Below are 15,883 nucleotides of genomic sequence, written 5' to 3'. Positions count from 1 at the left end.
GTCCAGATTGTCAAGCACAGCTGATTTGTACGGGTCCAGGTTTTGCAGCTCTTTCAGAACATCTGCTATCTGGATTTGGGTAAAGGAGAACCTGGAGAGGCTTGGGTGAGCAGCTGCGTGGGGGGCGTTGAGAAGTGCTTGTTGAAGTTTTCGATAACCATGGATTTATCGGTGGTGACCGTGTTACCTAGCCTCAGTGCAGTGGGCAGCTGGGAGGAGGTGCTCTTGTTCTCCATGGACTTCACAGTGTCCCAGAACTTTTTGGAGTTAGAGCTACAGGATGCAAATTTCTGCCTGAAGAAGCTGGTCTTTGCTTTCCTGACTGACTGTGTGTATTGGTTCCTGACTTCCCTGAACAGTTGCATATCGCAGGGACTATTCGATGCTATTGCAGTCCGCCACAGGATGTGGTCCTTCTGTAGCTCAGTTGGTAGAGCATGGCGCTTGTAACGCCAGGGTAGTGGGTTTAATTCCCGGGACCACCCATACGTAGAATGTATGCACACATGACTGTAAGTCGCTTTGGATAAAAGCGTCTGCTAAATGGCATATATTATTATTATTATGTTTTTGTGCTGGTCGAGGGCAGTCAGGTCTGGAGTGAACCAAGGGCTATATCTGTTCTTAGTTCTGCATTTTTTGAACGGAGCATGCTTATCTAAAATGGTGAGGAAGTTACCAAAGAATGACCAGGCATCCTCAACTGACGGGATGAGGTCAATATCCTTCCAGGATACCCGGGCCAGGTCGATTAGAAAGGCCTGCTCACAGAAGAGTTTTAGGGAGCGTATGATAATGATGAGGGGTGGTCGTTTGACTGCGGATCCGTAGCGGATACAGGCAATGAGGCAGTGATCGCTGAGATCCTGGTTGAAGACAGCGGACGTGTATTTGGAGGGCCAGTTGGTCAGGATGACGTCTATGAGGGTGCCCTTGTTTACAGATTTAGGGTTGTACCTGGTGGGTTCCTTGATGATTTGTGTGAGATTGAGGGCATCTGGCTTAGATTGTAGGACTGCCGGGGTGTTAAGCATATCCCAGTTTAGGTCACCTAACAGAACAAAATCTGAAGCTAGATGGTGGGCGATCAATTCAAAAATGGTGTCCAGGGCACAGCTGGGAGCTGAGGGGGTCGGTAGCAGGCGGCAACAGTGAGAGACTTATTTCTGGAGAGAGTAATTTTTAAAATTAGTAGTTCGAACTGTTTGGGTATGGACCTGGAAAGTATGACATTACTTTGCATGCTATCTCTGCAGTAGACTGCAACTCCTCCCCCTTTGGCAGTTATATCTTGACGGAAAATGTTATAGTTGGGTATGGAAATCTCCAAATTTTTGGTGGCCTTCCTGGGCCAGGATTCAGACACGGCAAGGACATCAGGGTTAGCAGAGTGTGCTAAAGCAGTGGGTAAAACAAACTTAGGGAGGAGGCTTCTGATGTTGACATGCATGAAACCAAGGCTTTTTCGATCACAGAAGTCAACAAATGAGGGTGCCTGGGGACATGCAGGGCCTGGGTTGACCTCCACATCACCCGCGGAACAGAGGAGGAGTAGTATGAGGGTGCGGCTAAAGGCTATCAAAACTGGTCGCCTCGAGCGTTGGGGACAAAGAATAAAAGGAGCAGATTTCTGGGCATGGTGGAATATATTCAGGGCATAATGCGCAGACAGGGGTATGGTGGGGTGCGGGTACAACGGAGGTAAGCCCAGGCACTGGGTGATGATAAGAGAGGTTGTATCTCTGGACATGCTGGTTGTAATGGGTGAGGTCACCGCATGTGTGGGAGGTGGGACAAAGGAGGTATCAGGGGTATGAAGAGTGGAACTAGGGGCTCCATTTTAAACTTAAACAATGTTAACTAACCTGAACAACAGTATACAAGGCATATTGACATTTGAGAGAGACATACAGCGAGGCATACAGTAATCGCAGGTGTTGATTGGGAGAGCGAGCTAAAACAGTAGGTGAGACAACAACAGCTAATCAGCTAGCACAACAACAGCAGGTAAAATGGCGTTGACTAGGCAGAGAGGGTCGGATTAACTACACACAGAGCCTGAGTGCGGCTGGGGCCGACAGATAAAACATAAACAAACAGAATGGAGTACCGTGATTTATGGACAGTCCAGCAGGCATCAGCTATGTAGCCAAGTGATCACAGTGTCCAGGGGGCAGCGGTGGATGGGACAGGGAAGCTAGACCGGCGAGTATTATCCAGGCAAAAGAAAAACTGTCTGGCTGTGCAGAAGGTAAGAGCCGCTAGCAGTGACTAACAATGACTAAATATTGTGTAGCTGGTTAGCTTCTGGAGGTTCTTGAATGTGTTCTAAAAAATAAAAAATAATAGCGATTCCGTATCACAATGGGTGAGGCAGGTTACCGCAAGGTATAATCGAATTAAAAATCAAAAAGAGATTGAAAGTGAATATGGGTCCAGTGAGTGGTTGGGCTGGCTGGGGACGTGGCGATTCAGACAGTTAGCAGGCCTGTGCTAATAAGCTAACAGTTAGTAGGCCGGGGCTAAACAAGCTAGCAGTTAGCAGACCGGGGCTAAACAAGCTAGCAGTTAGCAGGCCGAATTAGCAAGCAAGCAGATAGCAAGGGCTAGAAAGTTAGCCTTTGGGGGACGTCGCGATGGGGTTAAGTCTGTTTATGCCTCTTCATGCGGTGACATCGATAGACCGGTCGTGGGTCCGGATATTGTAGCCCAGGACTATGCTTCGGTGGTAGCACAGGAGCTCTAGCTTCAAGATAAGTGGATGGAAACGCTAGCCAGGAGTAGTCATCCGGGGTTGCGGTTAGCTAGTTAGCTAGTTGTGAAGATCCAGATGAAAATGTTCCGTTTGCGGTGGGAATCTGGGGATAATAATAATAGGTCCATTATGCTCTGGTTAGAGTCGCGTTGTTCGAACTGGCGAGAGCTTTCCGAGCTAAAGGTTAGCTGACGACCGCTAGCAATGGTTTGCTGACTGATAGCTGTTAGTTAGCTGGCTAGCTTCAGTTGAGTGGTTCCGGATCCGAAGTAAATATAAATACTTTAGGAAAAAAAAGCAGATCCACGCTACATTGGGTGAGGCGGGTTGCAGGAGAGTATTTAGATGTTGAAGTTTAGCAAAATGTTTTAAAAGATATGCGAAGAAAAATATGTTAAAAAAACGATATATACAAGGGACAAGACGTCTGACTGCTAATGCCATCTTGGATGGGATAGTGCCGGGAGACGTGCGTTAAAAGAGCCTCCGCAGTTTCCATGGATGACGGAAGCCTAGGCAGAGGAAGGAGGAGACAAGCTTTGGAAAACCAGTCCACAATGACGAGACTGGTGGTGTTCCCATGGGAGGGGGGCAGGTCAGTGACAAAGACCACCGAGAGGTTGTTGCACCGGCAGAGGAAGGAAGGGAAACCACCTCGGCTTCCTGCAGCTGTTAATATTGTAACTAAAAGCCTGTTAGGGAGGTGAATACCAGAACATCCTGTCTGTCTCCTCTCTGTCCCATCCACCACCTTGGCTTCCTGCACCTGTTAATATTGTAACTAAAAGCCTGTTAGAGAGGTGTCTGGGTGTCTTTGACTGAGCACAGATGGAGCAGGAAGAGACATAAACCCGGACTTCCCAAGGTGAGCCACCAGTACTTCTTCGTTAGGCTGGCGATGGTACGGCCTATCCCAGGATGACCTGACACAGGGTCTGTGTGCTCCCAGGAAAGGAGACAGTCCCGCACACCTGTGGGCAAGTAGGCATAGTTGTTCCGGGCACTGTGCAGGTGCGGGTTCCGTACGCAGGACTGACGTATGTTGGTGTCCATGTCCCATACCACTGGCGCGATGATGCGGAACAGAGGAATGATGGGGGTTTCCTCTCCCTGCCTCTCCTCTGCATCATATTCTTCCAGCCTGGCCTGTCTTGGGTTTAACTGATGTACTCCAGTTTGCGGTGGTCCACACCAGGAAAGGGTGTTTGGACCCCTCCAGCCAGTGCCTCCATGCCTTCAGATCCTTCTTGACCGCCAAGAGTTCCCGGTCCCCTACGTCATAGTTCCTCTGGGACGGGGCTCAGCTGCTTAGAGTAGTAAGGGAAATGGACAAAAATGAATAGGAACTTATTGGAACCGTACGAAACATATACACGATGTACAATACCACTCAAATGGAAGTTGTTTCATTCAAAACGTATTGCAAATGCCATATGACAAATGTCAAGTGTCAAACAGCAAAAATCCAATAGATGGCGAGCGCTCTCCATGGTACATTTTCATATTGCAAATGCACATCAAGTCAAGACCCAAGGGTCAAATTTTGAACATTTTAACATTGTTTCAAAAACTCATCACCCACTTAAAAAAGTGCTTTCTGGACCGTTTTTCAAAATTCTTTAAAAAGAAATTGCCAATTATACATGTATTACAACTGCCTAAAGGCATTAAAAAACATTTTAAAAATGTGCTCCTTAACCTGTTAGTCCTATAGGGGCAGTATTTCATTTTTGGATAAAAAGACGTGCCCGTTTTAAGCGCAATATTTTGTCACGAAAAGATGCTCGACTATGCTTGGAATAGTTTTGGAAAGAAGACACTCTTACGTTTCCAGAACTGCAAAGATTTTCACTGTGAGTGCCCTAGAACAAATGCTTCAGGCAAAACCAAGATGTTTGACCGACCAGGAAATGAACAGGATTTCTGAGGCTACGTTTTCCATGATCGCCTTATATGGCTGTGAATGCGACAGGAATGAACGGACACTTTCTCTTGTTTCCCCAAGGTGTCTGCAGCATTGTGACGTATTTGTAGGCATATCATTGGAAGATTGACCATAAGAGACTACAATTGCCAAGTGTCCCGCACGGTGTCTGCGTGGAAATTGGTGCGCAAAAGTCAGCTACCAGTATTTTTCCATCCGAATCAGAGAAGAATGCAGGCTTCCAGGGACGGCATTTCAATTAAGAGATATATGACAAAACACCTTGAGGATTGATTCAAACAACGTTTTCCATGTTTCAGTCGATATTATGGAGTTAATTCGGAAAAAAGTTTGACGTGTAGGTGACTGAATTTTCGGTTAGTTTCGGTAGCCAAATGCATAGTAACAAAACGGAACGTTGTGTCCTACACAAGAATCTTTCAGGAAAAACTGGACATCTGCTATGGAACTGAGAGTCTCCTCATTGAAACATCTGAAGTTCTTCAAAGGTAAATTATTTTATTTGATCCCTTTGCTGGTTTTTGTGAATATGTTGCGTGCTAAATGCTAACCTAGCTATCACCACTCTTACACAAATTATTGATTTTCTCTGGTTCTAAAGTTCTAAAGCATATTTTGAAAATCTGAGACGACAGGATTGTTAAGAAAAGGATATTTCATTTCATTTGCGATTTTTAGAAATCGCTAACGTTGCGTTATGGTAATGAGCTTGAGGCTGTAGTAACACGACCGCATGCGGGATGGGGCGGACTATGAGGTTAAACATTTCTTTGAACATCACCAATTGTACATTGTACGATTTCTCTTAACCTGTAGTGACACACCATCCCGTGAACGGGACCGTTGTCATCATCTGACACTAATTAGCATAACTCAACGGACATAAATCTTCCTAGAAAATATTCCTATTCATGAAAATCACAAGTGAAATATATTGGAACACAGCTTCGCCTTTTGTTAATCACCCTGTCATCTCAGTTTTTCTAAATATGCTTTACAGCCAACGCTAGACAAGCATTTGTGTAAGTTTATTATAGCCTAGCATAGCATTATGCCTTGCTAGCAGCAGGCAACCTTGTCACAGAAATCAGAAAAGCAATCAAATTAAATAATTTACCTTTGATGAACTTCAGATGTTTTCACTCATGAGACTCCCAGGTAGACAGCCAAAGTTCATTTTTTCCCAAAATATTATTTTTGTAGGCGAAATAGCTCCGTTTGTTCTTCAAGTTTGACTGAGAAATCGCCCGAAATTGTGGTCACCACCATGCTGAAAAATATTCCAAATTAGCTCTATAATATCGACAGAAACATGGCAAACGTTGTTTAGAATCCATCCTCAAGGTGTTTTCTAATATCTATTCGATAATATATCCGTTGGGACAATTCGTTTTTCACTAGGACCGATTGGAATAATGGCTACCTCTGTATTTTAAGCGAAAATCTCTTTCGGAGCCACCATGTGACCACTTATGCAATGTGGCCGCCTATGTCTATTCTTCGACAGAAATAACTCAAAAAGCGTTGAGGCCACGACGTCATCTTTTTTCGGGGATAACAGCCCGCTAGTCCAAACCTATGCTCACCAAGTTTCGTCTTCGAAGTCTTTTCCGTTTAGGATAAATGGCCATGTCGTGATTGGTGATGTTTTGTACATTTGCAATAAAATTCCATTCGGCATCTGGTGGAATTTACCGCGACAGTGGAAAATGACAAAAATTTGAAAATGTTATAAAACGGAGCCCGGATGTTCTAGAGACTTCGTTCGATGACTTCCCGGAAGATGTGGCCCCGGTGCATGGCCCGCCACCATTGGCAAATTTTACAAACATTCGCTGACATCTAGTAAAGGACCGTACATTTGCAATATGGAGTTTCTCATCGATCATACAGCAAATGCCAAAATGTGCCCGTCATGTATGAAAGCGCAGGGCCGCAGGGCCGCAGCTTTGGAGGGGTTCCGGTACGCTGGGACAGCACTGCCCCGACTCCTACTTCAGAGGCATCCGCCTCGACAATGGAACGGAGGGAGGGGTTGGGATGTGCCAACATGGGAGCAGTGGTGTGCTTTCAGCACCTCGAATACCCTAAAACAATGGGGTGCACGAGGGTGTCTATAATCAAGAAAGTGATCTGTTCTGAATGAGGGCCAGCAAAGAAACAGGAGCAGTAATGTGAAGAGCTCGAACTGGGTGACTGTAGGGGAACCAAAGGAATTGTAATGCAGTGGCTAATGCGCTATTTAAGAGATTCCCAGCAGCTCCGGAATGAATCAGAGCTAACTAGAGTAAAGGGCTAGGGTACTCAGAGAAATTAACAGGAAAACACACTGGTTGATTTGAAAGACAAGGAGAGGAGACCTTGCCTTCTACCTTGGTTGGTGCAGGGGAATTCCCTGGCTTGTCACCTCGTATCCTAGGGGAAACCCTTTCTCCACAATAGAAGCAGAGGCCCAGATTCCTCCTTCTCCTATGCTCTGCCTCAGGCAAACGTGCCGAGTCCACCTCCCTCGGCTCTGGCCATGGAGCAGGGCTAGCCATAGGCTCCGAATTCCACGCAAGTCTTCTTCGGGACCGCAGGAGGTTGTCCAACTGGATCGCCATGCTGATGAGCCGGTCGAATGACAGGATGTCCTCACGGCAGGTTAACTCCAGCTGTACCTCCAGAACAGAGTCAGCTCGTTCCATCCGGTCGGGAACCCAGAGGCAGTCCTAGATACCTGGCGTAGTCGGAGTAGACATCACCCTCCTCTCGGCACAGGATGATCAAACATCGTAGGACTCAACCTCGGGTCCGCCTTTCTCCCAGACGCTGGCATCCCAGTCCAGAGCCAGTCCGGTCAGTGCTCAACCTCAGGTCTGCCTTTCTCCCAGACCTCAGGTCTGCCTTTCTCCCAGACCCCAGTCCAGAGCCAGTCCGGTCAGTGCCGAGATGATGGTGGCAACCCTGTCTCTTCTGGAAACAGCCCCGGCATAGCGAGAGAGTTACAGGTAGCATTGTAGAAGGAACCCCTTGCATCTTGCTTGTGCACTGTCGACAGCTCCTTTCTCTAGCTTCTCTCATTCTAGCTCCTCTAGCTCTTCTAGCTCCTCTTAGTCCTCTCTCTAGCTCATCTCCCTCCAGGTAATCTCTCCCACTAGAAGTCCTCGCTCTCTAGCCTCTCTAGCTCCTCTCTTAGCTCCTCTCTCTAGCTTATATCTCTTTACCACCTCTCTCTGTAGCTCCTATAGGTCCACTCTCTCTAGCTCCCCTCCCCTATCTTTAGCTCGTCTAGCTTCTCTCTCTAGATCCTCTCTCTCTAGTTCCTTTTTATTCTCCCTCCAGCTCCGCTAGCTTTTCTCTCTCTATCTCCTCTGTTCAACGGACGTGCTACCTTGTCCCGGACATAATGATTTGACTCTCTCTCTCTACCACACCTGCTGTCTCTTACTCTGAATGCTCGTCTATGAAAAGTCAACTGACTATTTACTTCTGAGGTGCTGACCACTGAGATTATTATTATTTGGCCCTGCTGGTCAACTATGAACATTTGAACATCTATTATAATCTCCACCCGGCACAGCCAGAAGAGGACTGGCCACCCCGCATAGCCTGGTTCCTCTCTAGGTTTCATCCTAGGTTCCAGCCATTCTAGGGTGTTTTTCCTAGCCACCTTGCTTCTACATCAGAATTGCTTGCTGTTTGGGGTTTTAGGCTGGGTTTCTGTATAGCACTGTGACAAATGGCTTTATAGGGCTTTATAAACACATTTGATTGATAGCTCTCTCTAGGTCCTCTCTTTCTAGCTTCTCTAACCACCACCATCACCACCATCTTTAAACTGCTACCATTAACATCATCCCTCTATCCCTCTCTCTCTAGCTTCTCTCTCTCTCTCCAGCTCCTCTCTCTGTAGCGCCTCTCTCTCTCTCCAGCTCCTCTCTTTCTAGCTCCTTTCACTCCAGCGCCTCTCTCTCTAGCTCCTCCCTCTCCTGCTCCTCTCTCTCTAGCTCCTCTCTCTCCTGCTCCTATCTCTCTTGCTCATCTCTCTCTAGCTCCTCTAGTTCCTCTCTCTCCAGATCCTCTCTCTCAAACTCCTCTAGTACCTCTCTCTCCTGCTCCTCTCTCTCCTGCTCCTCTCTCACACTCCTCTCTCTCCAGCTCCTCTCTCTAACTCCTCTCTCTCCAGCTCCTCTAGTTCCCCTCTCTCCATCTCCTCTCTCTCTAGCTCCTCTCTCTAGCTTCTCTCTTCTTTAGCTCCTCTCTCTCTAGCTCATCTGGCTCCTTTCTCTCTAGCTCATCTCTCTCTAGCTCCTCTCACTTAATCTTCTCTCTAGCTCCTCCATGTCCTCTCTCTAGCACCTCTCTTTCTAGCACATCTTGCTGTAGCTCCTCTCCCTCCAGCTCCTCTAGCTCCCCTCTCTCTCTAGATCCCTTTTTTCCATCTTCTCTCTTTCTCTAGCTCATCTAGCTCATCTCTATCTAGCTCGTCTGGCTCCTCTATTTCTCGTCTGGCTCCTCTCTTTAGCTCCTCTGGCTCTCTTTCTAGCATGTCTTGCTGTAGGTCCTCTCTCTTTAGGTCCTCTCTCTCTAGCTCCTCTCTCTCTTGCTCGTCTCTCTCTAGCTCATCTCTCTCTAGTTCATCTCTCTCTAGCTCCTTTCTCTCTAGCTCATCTTTCTCTAGCTCCTTTCTCTCTAGCTCCTCTCTCTCTAGCTCCTCTCTCTCTAGCTCCTCTCTCTCTATAGCTCCTCTCTCTCTAGCTCATCTAGCTCCTCTCTCTCTAGCTCCTCTCTCTCTAGCTCATCTTATCAGAACTCAGGATTAGACCCAGATGGAGACAGAAGTTTATTTACAAAACGGGGCAAACGACAGGTCAAGGCCAGGCAAACGACAGGTCAGGTAGAGGTCAGTAATCCAGGGCAGAGACCGTAAAGTTAATCCTTGATACATGACAGTGGGATGTTTATGGAGGGTGTTGGGCAACAGAAGACGAACAGCCGAGGGGCTAAGAATCTCAGAGATGGGTAAATGGAGGATAAAACGCGGGTAAAGTTTGTGGGAATCCACCCGGAGGGGCAGATCCCGAGTAGACAGCCATAACCTCTGCCCTAGATGATAGCGGGGAGCCGGGGTCTGGTGGTAGCTTGAGGAGAGGAATGAAATGGGCAGCTTTGGAAAGCCTGTCCATAAGGATATTGCTGTTGCCATCAGACGGAGGGAGACCATTGCCAAAGTCCAGAGATATGTGACCAGGGACAGTAAGGGACAGGAAGTGGCTGCCGAGGAGTCTTATTCTGAGCACAGACAGTGCAGGTGTCGTTGAACGCGGCGACATCAGGGACCATGGTGGGCCACCAAAAGAGTTGTCAAACAGAGGCTAGGGTCTGACGGGAGCCAAGGTGACAGGCACGCCTGGATTAATGATTAATGAGCCCATTCCAGGACTGGAAAGCGGGCAGCGTCTGGGATAAACATCCGGTCAGCCAGGCCACCGGGCAGGAAGGATGGTCTCTGGGTCCGAGAGTGTAGCAGCGGGGCTATAGCGGTGTGAAAGCACATCTGGCTTAACATTCTTGGACCCCAGGCGGTAGGAGATGGTCAAGTTGAACCAATTGAAAAGCAGGGCCCATTGAGCTGGCCTGGAGTTGAGGCGCTTGGCGGTGCAGAGATATTCTAGGTTCTTGAAATCCGTCCACACAATTAATGGATGTTCCGCCCCCTCTAACCAGTTCCTCCACATACCTTAAGGGAAGAATTCGGCAGTACCTGTATGGTTAGTGAGAAAGTCCATATTGCAAATGTACGGTCCCTTACTAGACGTCCGAAATCGTTTGTAAAATTCGCAGACGGCGTCGGGCCGAGCGGCAGGGCCGGACCTACCAGGAAGTCATCAAATGAACGTTGTCGGACATTCGGTTTCCGTTTTACAAAAATAATAAGATTTATGTCATTTTTCCCATGTCCCGGAAATTCCCACAAGAGGGCATAAGCAATCATATGGCTATTGCTACAAAACATCACGATTCACGACGGGGCCTTATCTCGAAAACTGAAAATATTTAGAAGCCGAAACTCGGTGAGCGTAGGGGCGGCATAATGGGCAGTTGGCCCCGAACAAGATGGCGTCTAGGCCTCAACGGTTTTTGAGTTATGGCCATTTATCTGGGATTAAAGGTCCAAAATGAAAATAGAGAAATTCTTTTTCCACTTCACGTCAAAGTCAAGGAGCCTCCGGTGTCAATAAAAAAAAGAACCAGCCATTTATCTATCGTCATTTAAGAGAAATCATACAACGACACCTTGGTGATGTTCACGGATAGGTGTTTTTTTTTTTCAACGGTTACAGATCCAGTTGCAGGTTGTTCTTACGAATCTTTTTAAAGTGTGCTGCGGAGCTCTGCGAGATTTCTGTGATTTTCTATGATTTTCTGAAATAACACACACTCACTAAACCCTCCGTAAATAACTCAGTTCTTAACGTAAAGACTTAAAACTCAGGATTCTGTAAAGGCATACCCCAATCATGATATGAGTTTATTTATAGCTTCCTGTGCCAACCGGAAGTGCCTTTAATGGTGTCACAGTGGCAGTTTCCATGGGTTAAAAAGGTCAGATCTTTTCAAAACTTCATATGTGTGACTAGGTAACCCTCATGAACTGTAAATCAGTCATTTCTCCCAACAGATGTCAAAGAAAATCTCTCACACGCACACACAGCAAGGATGGAGTGAAAAAGTGTGGTTCTCAAAGACACAGAGAGCAGGCAATGGCATAAACATAATGTCTAGGCCGTGCCGAGTTCAACGAGATATCCCGCTTGACCGTAGCTCGCTCGGTCTGAGCGCAGCGGCCATTAGAAAAGTAGGCCCAAAATGAAGCCTGCCCCACAACGTCATTTGCTTTTGGGTGACAGTGAGAGAACCGTTAGGGTGAGAAGCACAATTCGACCTCAGGTATGTTCCTAAGGTCCTTCCGATCCGTGCAAGCCTAACGTTGACCGTGTGGCATTAACCCTTAATAGTTAAAAGAAGGTGTTTACTTCAAAGAGTTTGCATTGACTTCTCTCCCCATAGGAATACATTGCCTTTACCCCTAAATTCAACCTGAGGTCTATATGGGTTATGAATGCCGTATGAACCTGTCTTTGGTAACAGTCCATCAGGCCAGTGTGAGGTCTACCTGTGTTGATTCTAAGCTTCCTGGACCAACCGGAAGTGGTTAAAATCACCCTAAAAGTGTTTTTCCATTACCTGCCTGCAGTTTGATAGACATAGTGCATTCAACCCTGTGTAAATCAGTCAATTCTTAACGTAAGGACTTAAAACTCAGGATTCTGTAAAAGCATAGCCCAGTGAGGATATGTGTTGACTTATAGCTTCCTGTGACAACCGGAAGTGCATTAATTGGTGTCTCAGGGGCTGTTTCGAGGGGTTAAAAAAGTCAGATCTGTCCAAAACTTCATATGTGTGATTAGGCAACCCCCATGAACTGTAAATCAGTCATTTTTCCCATAAAATTTCAAAGGAAAACTAAATCACACAGACACACAACTTGGAAGGAGGGACGTATTGGGGTTTGTAGAGACAGACAGTGCCTCCAATAGTTAGCTTTGTTCGAGCTAAAAAAGAACCGTCAGACCTACAGTTCCGAAACTTTAGAAACCTGTTCTAGACCTCGGGTCGATAGTGCGTGGTGAGTTAGGTGGCTCTAGAAGGTTCTCGGACCGAGAAATAGCCTCGTACATTTGCAATGACTTCAATTCATTTTGACCATTACGAAAATGGCGACATTTAGAAAAGTCTCAGAGACACAAGACTAGGTGCATTGGAACCGGCTCGGCCCATAGAGACGGACTCCAACGTTTCGGTCCGATAGCTCATTCAAGGACCCCATAGCAAGGCATGGAAAAAAGTGGATTTTCAGCACCAATTAGGATTTTACTCGGGCACCGAAGGACCTATCGAGCCGAAACTCGGGATTCGGGGTCGCCTCACATAGGCCTTCACATAATGTCCGACCTGGACCCGCAGCTAGAACGTAACTATGTGTTTTACGTTTTTATTATGTTTTAAACTAAAGGCGCTGTGAATTATGGGCCTGCTCTGACATATATGATAGTTGGCTTCTAAATGAGTTGGAAAAAGTGGGTTTGGTGTCAATTGGTATCAGTTTGGTGTCAAAATGACATCTAATTGACTGATGGACACTGACTTGCTAGTTGACTTTTGTACATTAGCAATATGTTTAAACGGAGAGGGACCATCACCAAAAGTGACATTCTGAAATCAACCCTAACGAGCCATGGAGATGAACCAGAATCACTGCCCAGCTATCCCGAGTTCATCGGGCCAGTCAATTTCACATTCCTGCAGGATTTTTATAGCATGACAAATTCGTGATGGTACCTGCCCATTGAACCATATTGCAAATGCACAGTGACTTTGCAAAAGTGAGAAAACATAAACAAATGGACATGATGAAATCAACACAACGAGTGATGGAAATGTACAACTATCACTGTTCGGCCATCCTGTGTTCATCAGACCAGTCAATTTTGCATTTTTGAGCAAGGTCAAATTTCATATGGTAAATGCACATTGAAACATATTGCAAATGCACGTGCACTTACAATATGATTCTATAGTGAAAAAAAATCACCTAACGGAGATAATGAAATCAACACAACGAGTGATGGAAATGTACAACTATCACTGCTCAGCCATCCTGTGTTCATCAGACCAGTCAATTTTGCATTTTTGAGCATGTCAAATTTCATATGGTAAATGCACATTGAAACATATTGCAAATGCACGTGCACTTACAATATGATTCTATAGTGAAAAAACATCACCTAATGTTCACGATGAAATCAACACAACGAGTGATGGAAAGGAACAACTATCACTGCCCGGCCATCCTGTGTTCCCATAGCGGGCATTAATATCAGAATGACCGGTAAATGCATTTACAACCATATTTTTATTTTTGGGTTACCAGTTGCACAACAATGCACGTGCATTTGCAATATGATTCTATAGTGAAAAAACATCACCTAATGGACATGATGAAATCAACACAACGAGTGATGGAAATGTACAACTATCACTGCTCGGCCATCCTGTGTTCATCAGACCAGTCAATTTTGCATTTTTGAGCATGTCAAATTTCATATGGTAAATGCACATTGAAACATATTGCAAATGCACGTGCACTTACAATATGATTCTATAGTGAAAAAACATCACCTAATGTTCATGATGAAATCAACACAACGAGTGATGGAAAGGTACAACTCTCACTGCTCGGCCATCCTGTGTTCATCAGACCAGTCAATTTTGCATTTTTGAGCATGTCAAATTTCATATGGTAAATGCACATTGAAACATATTGCAAATGCACGTGCACTTACAATATGATTCTATAGTGAAAAAACATCACCTAATGGACATGATGAAATCAACACAACGAGTGATGGAAATGTACAACTATCACTGCTCAGCCATCCTGTGTTCATCAGACCAGTCAATTTTGCATTTTTGAGCATGTCAAATTTCATATGGTAAATGCACATTGAAACATATTGCAAATGCACGTGCACTTACAATATGATTCTATAGTGAAAAACATCACCTAATGTTCACGATGAAATCAACACAACGAGTGATGGAAATGTACAACTATCACTGCCCGGCCATCCTGTGTTCCCATAGCGAGCATTAATATCAGAATGACCGGTAAATGCATTTACAACCATATTTTTATTTTTGGGTTACCAGTTGCACAACAATGCACGTGCATTTGCAATATGATTCTATAGTGAAAAAACATCACCTAATGGACATGATGAAATCAACACAACGAGTGATGGAAATGTACAACTATCACTGCTCGGCCATCCTGTGTCCATCAGACCAGTCAATTTTGCATTTTTGAGCATGTCAAATTTCATATGGTAAATGCACATTGAAACATATTGCAAATGCGCGTGCACTTGCAATATGATTCTATAGTGTAAAAACATCACCTAATGGACATGATGAAATCAACACAACGAGTGATGGAAATGTACAACTATCACTGCCCGGCCATCCTGTGTTCCCATAGCGAGCATTAATATCAGAATGACCGGTAAATGCATTTACAAGCATATTTTTGGGGGGTTACCAGGTGCCTATTTTCAATCACCAGTTGCACAACATGCGTATCCATCAGAATATTTTAAACAGTCCATAAAGCACTCAGGACGGACTCCATAGATAGAGGGCCGTAGTAGGGTACTCCCATAGCGGGCATGGACAATAGGCGTCCCGGTAAATGCATTTACAACCATATTTTTATTTTTGGGTTACCAGTTGCACAACAATGCACGTGCATTTGCAATATGATTCTATAGTGAAAAAACATCACCTAATGGACATGATGAAATCAACACAACGAGTGATGGAAAGGAACAACTATCACTGCCAGGCCATCCTGTGTTCATCAGGCCAGTCAATTTCACATTCCTGCAGGATTTTTATAGCATGACAAATTCGTGATGGTACCTGCCCATTGAACCATATTGCAAATGCACAGTGACTTTACAAAAGTGAGAAAACATAAACAAATGGACATGATGAAATCAACACAAAGAGTGATGGAAAGGTACAACTCTCACTGCTCGGCCATCCTGTGTTCATCAGACCAGTCAATTTTGCATTTTTGAGCAAGGTCAAATTTCATATGGTAAATGCACATTGAAACATATTGCAAATGCACGTGCACTTACAATATGATTCTATAGTGAAACAACATCACCTAACGGAGATGATGAAATCAACACAACGAGTGATGGAAATGTACAACTATCACTGCTCGGCCATCCTGTGTTCATCAGACCAGTCAATTTTGCATTTTTGAGCAAGGTCAAATTTCATATGGTAAATGCACATTGAAACATATTGCAAATGCACGTGCACTGGCAATATGATTATATAGTGAAAAAACATCACAAAATGGACATGATGAAGTCAACACAACGAGTGATGGAAAGGAACAACTATCACTGCCCGGCCATCCCGAGTTCATCAGGCCAGTCAATTTTGCATTTCTGCAGGATTTTTGAGCATGTCAAATTTCTTACGTCATTTGGCCCAAAAAAATTCCTTATGCACAATTTAAAAAAATATATAAAAAAATATGATAATAAAATTGGACAAAAGTA

This window comes from Oncorhynchus keta, chromosome 25, assembly GCF_023373465.1.
Source record: "Oncorhynchus keta strain PuntledgeMale-10-30-2019 chromosome 25, Oket_V2, whole genome shotgun sequence".
In the NCBI taxonomy this organism is placed as follows: Eukaryota; Metazoa; Chordata; class Actinopteri; order Salmoniformes; family Salmonidae; genus Oncorhynchus; species Oncorhynchus keta.
Note: the sequence above shows the minus strand (reverse complement) of the source record.